The sequence below is a fragment of the Triplophysa rosa genome, linkage group LG6 (assembly GCF_024868665.1).
Source record: "Triplophysa rosa linkage group LG6, Trosa_1v2, whole genome shotgun sequence".
Taxonomy (NCBI): domain Eukaryota; kingdom Metazoa; phylum Chordata; class Actinopteri; order Cypriniformes; family Nemacheilidae; genus Triplophysa; species Triplophysa rosa.
The window spans coordinates 23,553,498-23,562,439 of NC_079895.1; positions in this window are offsets into that span (position 1 = coordinate 23,553,498).

Genomic DNA, 8,942 nt, shown 5'->3' on the forward strand with positions numbered 1-8,942 from the left:
TGATTGTCAAAGCATTTTATAACAGAATTTCACACAGCAAAAATATGTTGGGAGATTTATCACCATGGGTGTTAAAATGAACACTTTCCGGGTGAACATACAGGTCCATCTTTGCTAGTGTTAAAACAACACTGACAAAAGTGTTTATTTTGAAAACACTGTGTTAGTGTTTTATTTTATCACTCAAGGTGTTGAGAAATTATTATACACACTTAACACTTTATAGTGATAAATCCCACACACCCAGTGTATTTATTTAATGTTGATATATTTAAATTAAAATACTTAAAATCATTATTAAAATGGTAATGTAATGAAATGTAAAACATAAACATTTTTTCAAAAACGAAGTGACTTATTTCTGACAATTTATTGAAATTTGTCAAACAACAAATAAAACAGTCCACTGTCTGGTATGAAAATACAGTAAAATTTAAAGTTTTTATGATTTAAAGTATGTCCTTTAAATCATCAATTTTAAACACTGAAAAACATTAATTCTAACAAAATATACAATTACTTACAGTTTTTCTCGATTGCTTAAACACATTTCTTGAAATTATGCCTCGTATTCTCAAAACAGTAAGCACAAATCCATAACATCTCACCCAATTCCCCAAACATCCTATTGTCAGGTCAAAATGAAGCTCTCTTCTCAAAACCATTCAAACTGGCTGAAAAAACAAACTTTTCCTGCAGACATGACACACAAGCCCTTAAAATCACCCACACTGCAACATAGTCTTAGACACTGGTGAGATCAATTCAAAACACTGTTTCTAATACCTCTTATTGGGATTCAAGAATAATTTGACAGCTTAGTGTTTATTAGAACATAAAAGAGTGCACATAGAGCAAAGTGCAAGAATGAGCTTTAGGAAAAAAGGAAGAACAATATAAACTGGTCATGCCAGGCATTCAGGCGACTTACAGAGAAGATAAAGGAAACAATACAGTGAAGCGATTTGTCAATAGGAGGCAATGTAAACATATGGCATCCTCTGCACCTTTGGCCCAATTTCGTAAAAGTATTCCTTATTTTCTGCAAAAATACAGGACAGGTAAAAATGGGTATACACGTGCTACAGTTTACTGGATACAGAATAGAGAAATGTCTCTCATATAAAGAGTGTACTGTAATTATACTGTATGTTTCCTGTAAGTAGTATAAAGCCCAGTAGATGATTCTGAGCTCCTATTGATATTATCCTGTGATTCTGATTGGTGTGTCATCAGTTTTGCCACTGAATGTTTACTGATGGATAAATGTGTGCTATTTGAGTTACATCTTGACACTTCAGTTCAATATATTGTGTGTATGTGTTTTCTGAATGAGAACATGGTTAAACCTTTGCAAATTGAGGCTGTTTTGCGTGGGGTTTGCACAAGTTAGTGTATTGTTCTGAGAATGTGTTTATAGTTGTCAGAAAATGGTGAATTGTTTCATGAATTGTGTGTTAGCAATCGAGAAAAACTGTAAATGTATTTATTCCTAACCCTATCCCTAATAAAACGCTGAAAACAGCTCTGTTAATGTTTCTTGTCTAGTCACACTGATGTACGAATTACATGAATCACGTTTATGATATTTTTTGTACATTCAACACAGCGTTTTGTAGTTTTCATCATTGGATAATACTGTCAGTAGTATTATCATCTATCATAAATCAGTTTTAAAATATTAAATGTTTTGCCTCTTACATTGTACGTTACACTCGTTCAACATTAAAACTGAAACATCTTGATGTCAGTACAGGTGGACGATTTTCAGCCCAAAGGCTCACTAAAACCTACTCACTCCAACAAAAACCAGCCCAAAATTTTAACTTTCAAAATAATGTAATAGTATTTTATTGCAATGTCAATCAACATTGATAAGGATCATTTCTTATTTCCTTATAATTATGACAAGATGAAAAAATATAATAAAAACCAGGAAAATAGATCAAACAGATCAAACAAGGCAAATGCATTAAGAAAATTAGAAAATAAGACTTAATAGGATATGTCCAGAAACCACTTCAAAGCGGCAATCAGGAAATTAGCGCATTTTTGTGCAAAAGTGCCCACTATAATTAGTTCATCTGAAAGCAACGCAATGAGCAGGTATTTTTCACTCGTTCATGAATTTAACGCACACACCATGATAGCAAAAAATATGCAATTCATACATACTAATGAACAACAGCAACAATAATGCGCTTACCTTAACGAGCTGCTTTAACTTCTGACAGAGCTACAGTACATCTTTCGTGAAGTATTGTAGAACGTGCGAAATTTAGCAAAACTGTTTTAAATCCAGTAGCTGTCAAGGACGAGTATGCCAGACTAAAGTCTGTAAAATTGAAAAGATTTGCTTGGTAGAAGTAGTATAATCCCATTTTCAGTTTGACTTTATTAAATCGTTTAACTGTGCTCTGCATAGGCGTAATTTGCGGGTGGATGGGTGGGTCATGTCCCCACCACTTTTTGCCAAAGTCAATTTTGTCCCCACCACTTATTGTAAGAAATAAAAAATACGGAGCGTCTATTTACCGTGCAAGTAGCCCGCTTTGTAAGCAGAGGCTATTTATACTAACTCCGCCCATCATGTTCGGATTGGAATAGACAAAGTGTAAGAAAGGCACAAGAGACTTAGCTGCTCCGTTGGCGTAGTGCGTAAATCAGATGTTACCTGCTTCATGTCGTCCTGGGTTCGCGACTGCTGTTTGTTGAACTTTTTCCCTATCACATATCAGATTGTAAAGGTATTTATTTGTAATAAAATGATGAAAATATTTGAAAATGGCTGTTCAAGTCATACATGTACCAAACATTTTGCGCTTAATTGCACTTTGGTGCTATATATTCGTCCTTATTGTTCTCGACATGCGGTTGCTATCGCCTATTGCAAGATTAATTACATTTTGATACTTGATAGAAAACTCCAATAAATGGAAAAAGTCACAACTTTGTAGTTTCATGAGTTCAAAACAAAATTTAGAAAGTTTGTTGTATATTTGTAGCCTATAAGGCAATGCCCGTAGTAATTAGTGAAAATAACATTTTTTAAAGATATTATTTTCCATCTGTTTCCCCTGTATTCTTGAATGTTTGTCCTTATTAGCAGGGGGTTGTCAAACACCAAATTCTTAACATGGGGAAAACACACATTCGTTTCAGTAGTTTTTTGTTTCATCACGAATTAATACGTTTAATTACGTACGGCAACAGCCATTATTACATATAATAAAGCACAACATGCTTTAAATTATATATTGATGAAAACATGATATAGTTTAAAAACAAATGGAAGCAGATCTGATATGTGAAAATTTAGAATAGTGAATTCGGCGGATTCGAACCTGCTTCACGGCAGTGTCAATATTACTTGTCAAGCGTCTTCCGCACTATCGTTACACCACTGAAGCGGCGCAGTTTTTATACTGTCTTCTAGAGGAGTCACCTACATGTTTCGCGCTTGTGACGTCCCTGAATATTCCCAACGAGTTCTTACAGAAACAATTTATTAAAGTATGTTTGTGTCGTCTTTGTCCCCACCACTTTTCAAAACAAAGTTACGCCACTGGTGCTCTGATTTCAATTACAGGTATATTTACAAAGAATCTTCGAGTCGTCTCTCACCACATGTGGAATTCACATTGTGAGATTTGAGTCATCCTCCCACTTACTACTGTGCAATTTATATTTAGGCCACTTTGGCATTGCGGCCGCTTCAATAGCTAAATTACATATTTTAAATCTGGTCCTTTCGCGCTAAAAAACCCTACCATTCACGAGTCACCACATGATGCAGAATATCACGCTCGAGATCTGAGAACGGTTACTCCGTCTTCTTTGATTTGATTGGTCACCGCTTTGCTCTGTAAACAGTAACTCCCGCCTTCTTACATTTGATTGGCTAGTGGCCACCTCACACAGCGCTTCGGCTTTTAGGCAGACCTATCATTAGGTTGAAAAAGTCACGCAATGACAAGAAATAATATTGATTGTGCATCAAATACAGATTAAAACTAAAGTAACGAGCCTGGTTTAAAAATGTAAGAAGTAGAAAGTACAGGTATTTGCGTAAAAATGTAAGAAGTGAAAGTAAAAAGTCGTCAGAAAAATAAATAGTGGAGTAAAGTACTGATACCAGAAAAATCTACTTAAGTACAGTAACGAAGTATTTGTACTTCGTTACTTCCCATCTCTGTCAATGACTTCTGTTTAATTTCGCAAAAAACTCCCGTTTTAATGAATGAATCTGATTACACTGCACACTGAACTTTACATCATATCTGCAGTTGTTTATGAGGTCCGTGAGCGCGCAGCGCGCCTAAACTAAACTCTTTTGCAGTGTTTCGCTACCACCTGCAGCATTATTTGGGGTGTTTGAGATGGAGAGAGAAGCAGGAGCTTTCAGTCATTCCTGACGGTCGACAGGTTACAATCTAGCCTAAATATTGCAAGCAAATAATAGCCTAGCTGTTTGTTGACGTTATCGCTTGCGTGATGCATCGTGTGGAATCTGCTTCTCCTCCACAAAATAAGACCGCAAAAACTCCCGTTATAATAAATGAATCTGATATTACTGCACAGTTCATTTTACATGCTGTTTATAATAAACTCAAAGCAAACTATTTTGCTTTCTCTCTGTTACAAACTAAAGCCCCTCTGTGAGTGAAGAGTGACGTTGCTTTCAGCCAATAGAAAATACTGCAATTTTTGGTGTTATTTTTATTCTCATTGGGTGGGCAAGACGGGCGTTTAGGTGGGCTAAGCCCACCCCTGTCCATGCCTAGAACCGGCCCTGGTGCAGATGCAGGTTGGTGCAGATGGGATGGTCCGTCCTCTTTCAGCAAGTCCGTCGTCCTCGCGTGGGTCCTCTTCGGGCAGAAAAGTCTGACATTTATGGAAAAATTCCACCTGGCCACAAGTACCTGACTGAAGAAGTACGGCCAGAATGACTTATCGCGAGAAGAATCAGAATACACTTTAATCGCATAACATCATTTAATGGAAACGCGGTCATTCCGCGATATTGTTTTAATCGACATTTAGAAAACATCGCTTAAATTTTAATGTAAGCCTGGCTACTGGCTCTGAAACGTACAGACAAAGGTGAGCTGTTGATCGGTACTGGCTGGGGAATGGCGTCACCACGCGTCTCAACCAATGAGAGCATTTGGGGTTGGTTTAAGACTGCTGAAGCGCGCACATGAACCAGGCACACCAGAACTGAATGGAAAGGTAGGCTACCGAACTGGACATGTCGTTTTAAAAATCTTCCTAACGGCGGAGTTGATAGAACAAACCACTCCATTTCGTCTTCCTACCTTCAGCCATGCGCTTATCTATGAGTGCCCTCGCCCCACAAAGACGTAATATGCGCGGGAGTAAGAAGCTTAATGCTATTGATGATAAAGCAGAAGGAAATCAATAGCCTGCAGAATACAAAAAATTCCCGGCTCAGGTAATTTACAAAAGTACGGAGCCCGTCTGGTCACCCCTCGGAGAAAAAAAACAAGACCCGCAAATCCGTGGCCACAGTTTTGTAATTCGTTCCCTCAGTTTAAAAATCCGTACTCACAGATTCTAAAACTGTTCCCACAGTTTACAAAACCGTGCTCTCGGATTAACAGACTGTACCCGCGAGTTTACAATTCGTGCTCTCGGTTTTGTAAACCGTCCCCTCAGTTTTTGAAATCTGTACCCACAAATTTATAATCTGTGCCCACGCTTTCGCAATCCACTCGCACAGTTTTGCAAACTGTAGCCTACTCGCGGAATTGAAGCCTCTGTCTGTCAACAGAACAAGCTCCTACAGGAACATTAACGAATATTGTATACTGATTTAATTTAGATTATATTATAAATTGTCTTAATGTGTTTACACACGAGCGCGTGGCGCATATAAAGCATGCGTTCATTGCCGCGTTTCACTGGCATAAAGTTGGTTTGACATTAAACTTTAGATATTCGTGAATTTAGCGACCATCTCTAAAGTTACATACACATTAAAATACCTTTATCCAACTTCAAAAGCATTTAAAGGGAATGGTTTATATAGCCACAAAACTAACTGTACAGTGTTCATGTATGTGTCAGCTATTATGCACAACTTTTAGATTATTGAGTGTTAAAATAAACCATAAAATCATATGCACATATTCCAGCAGCATAATAAAGATCTCTGTTTATAATGTTCATCAAACAACAAAGGACGGGCCCAAAACACTCACTCATATTAAAGGAATTGTGTTCTCCTTATATTGTTAAGATTAAGAAAAAGTAGAATACAATAATTTAGTTGTTTAAAGATGTGCTTTAAATACACTTTAAATACAGCACACTTTACACTTTGTGTTGAAAGAGAGTTTGTGTATAAGCAATAAAATCAATAATCACTATAACTTGTTTTTCTATATTAAACTAGACAGAACGTTAACGCCCTGGCAGTGGCAGATAAGTTCGGTTTTATATTTAATTTGATTACATTAATGTTTAAATTGAGATTTACAATAAATATTTTAAGTTAAATTGTTAATGCTACTATGTAAAGGAAATACTGTTGTAAAAAAGCACATTATTTGTTTAAAGTGTTTGCAAACCAAATCTTATTGCACTTTTGTTTTGTTGTTTATATATGCACAATCCACTACTTTTGAACTCATTATTGAATGTTACGCTTAACACCGCGATTAATCACAGAAAAGTCATGCGATTAAATTTTTTTATCGTGGCCCAGCACTAGTTAATATATAACATTAAATTAGCTAGGTGGGTGAATTAATCATATGTGCATAAACCAAATATGTCCGCTAGCGGACAAATTGCGCATGAAGTATTATTAATGTATTTACTATTAATTGAGTACTTTATTTCCCCTTCCCTCCCTAGGGAATCGAAGGTGAGGATATTGGAGGTGCACAAGCAAACAACACACTATATTTTGTGTTTTTACACGTGCATTACATGACTTCTATTTAATTGACCTAAACACTTGCTAGTTTGCAGCAATGTACTTTGTAAAAGTACATTTGTAGTCAAAGCATTTAATCCTACAATTGAGTCTATTAAACATAAGTAATTATGACAGATCTCAACATGCTTGAATGGAGAGTTTTAAGAATGCTGCGGGAACAGTTTGTCTATTCTAACAGCATGTGTAACCATCACTGGCTGGCTACGTACTTCTGTACAGTAATTCCCCACTTTTGGAATTTGAGATGAAATTTGAGATGGGTCACATTATGAGGTTTAAAATGAATATTATCAAATAAAATATTGTTACTGAAGAAGCAGGTATGCTTTTTGCTAACAATGATAACATTGGCGACAATAGCATGCAACCTTTGTTGCGGAATGCAAGCATGCTAGTGTGGTAGTAACAGTGTTAAGCACCGTCTAGGGACACATACCTCTACAGCTTGAAAACCACAGTCAGAAAACCAATGGAAAGGCATAAAATAGAAAGGCACACAGCACAGGGTGATGGCTGAAGTTCTATAATCTATAATGTCGAGCAGAGAAAGGGCCAGGCCAAGTGAAAGGCCAAACATGCAATCAGCCAATGGCTTAACAAACAGAGCATCTGGCAGAGCAAATGTCTTTTGAGCGCTTGGTGAGGGGATTGGTCAGCCTGAACTCAATGTGTCAGCCAAACAACTAGCCCCCCCTTCCCAAAAATGTCTTTGTGCGCTGCCATGGCAACTGCTCGTGTGTTGGCGGAAGCTGATGTCATAGTGAATGCGCTTTTGAGGAGATGGAAGCAGAATGGGGTGATGGGGAAAAAGATGGAGCGAAGGAGGCATTTTTGCCCCCTCAGGAAATGAAACAATCTGTGCACACTGTGGCTGGCCAAACCGTGATGAACTCATTCACACACACATACACAAACATATACACATTCCCATTTACACACAAAACTGAGTCTGATTATTTCCTTTCTCTGTTCTTATCTCTATTTTTCGCAATGTTCGAGATCATTCATCATCGTCATCATATAATACATACAATCTTGGTAAGAAAAACAAAACTACACAAATATCAGTAAAGCAAACTAATACTAATACAATTGTAATACTTTGCATGCTTTCAAAACATTTTTTTTTTTAATTTGACTTTAAATAGACATTCTCATGTTAGGTAACTACTGTAAGCTAAATTAATTGCAACACAAGAATGAATGCTTTTCTCTTTTCCATCCAAAAGCGTCCCCCTTTTTTCTCCTTTGGTTTTTCTTATATCCTATTTGGCACGTCTGATACATATTAAAGGTGGTTCCTGAATCTGAAATTTCCCCGTCTGCATCGCAATCTCCTCCCACCACACTCCCTTGGCACCAATTCCACCGCACCAATTCCCTGCCGCATGCATTTACACCAATATGCTGTAACCTTCAGGTTGAACCGTGTCTTACACCTGCTACATGAATCTACCCATGTTTTTGTTAAGGTAGGTGTTATCGTTGTTTTAGGGCATCACATTGCTTTGTTCTAGTGGCCAAACTCATTTTGGCTCATTTGGCTTCACTCAGTGAATCTGTTGTGGTCCATGCCAAGAGTGAGATTCTCTTTAGAGTTACCAATTTTACACTAAAAATAGCATTTACATTTTAGCAATTGTAGAGTAGTCAAAAATGTGACACACTCACTGTAGCTCAACAGAAAGGGTTGAGTCCCACAGAACACATGCATTTTATAGTAATTCATAATCTTAAGTGAAGTGAAGGGTTAATAAAGGCCTTCTGAAGCGAATCGATGCTTTTCAATGTTTTTAAGAGAAATATCCATATTTACAACTTTATAAACCGTAATGTCAAACTTCCGTTACCGTCGGCCGCATGTGCACCCATTCGCTTCAGAAGGCTTTTATTAACACCATGAAGCCGTGTTGAGTGGTTTTTTGACCTATGGATGCACTTTACTAAGCTTCAACTCAACTCAACTTTATTTATA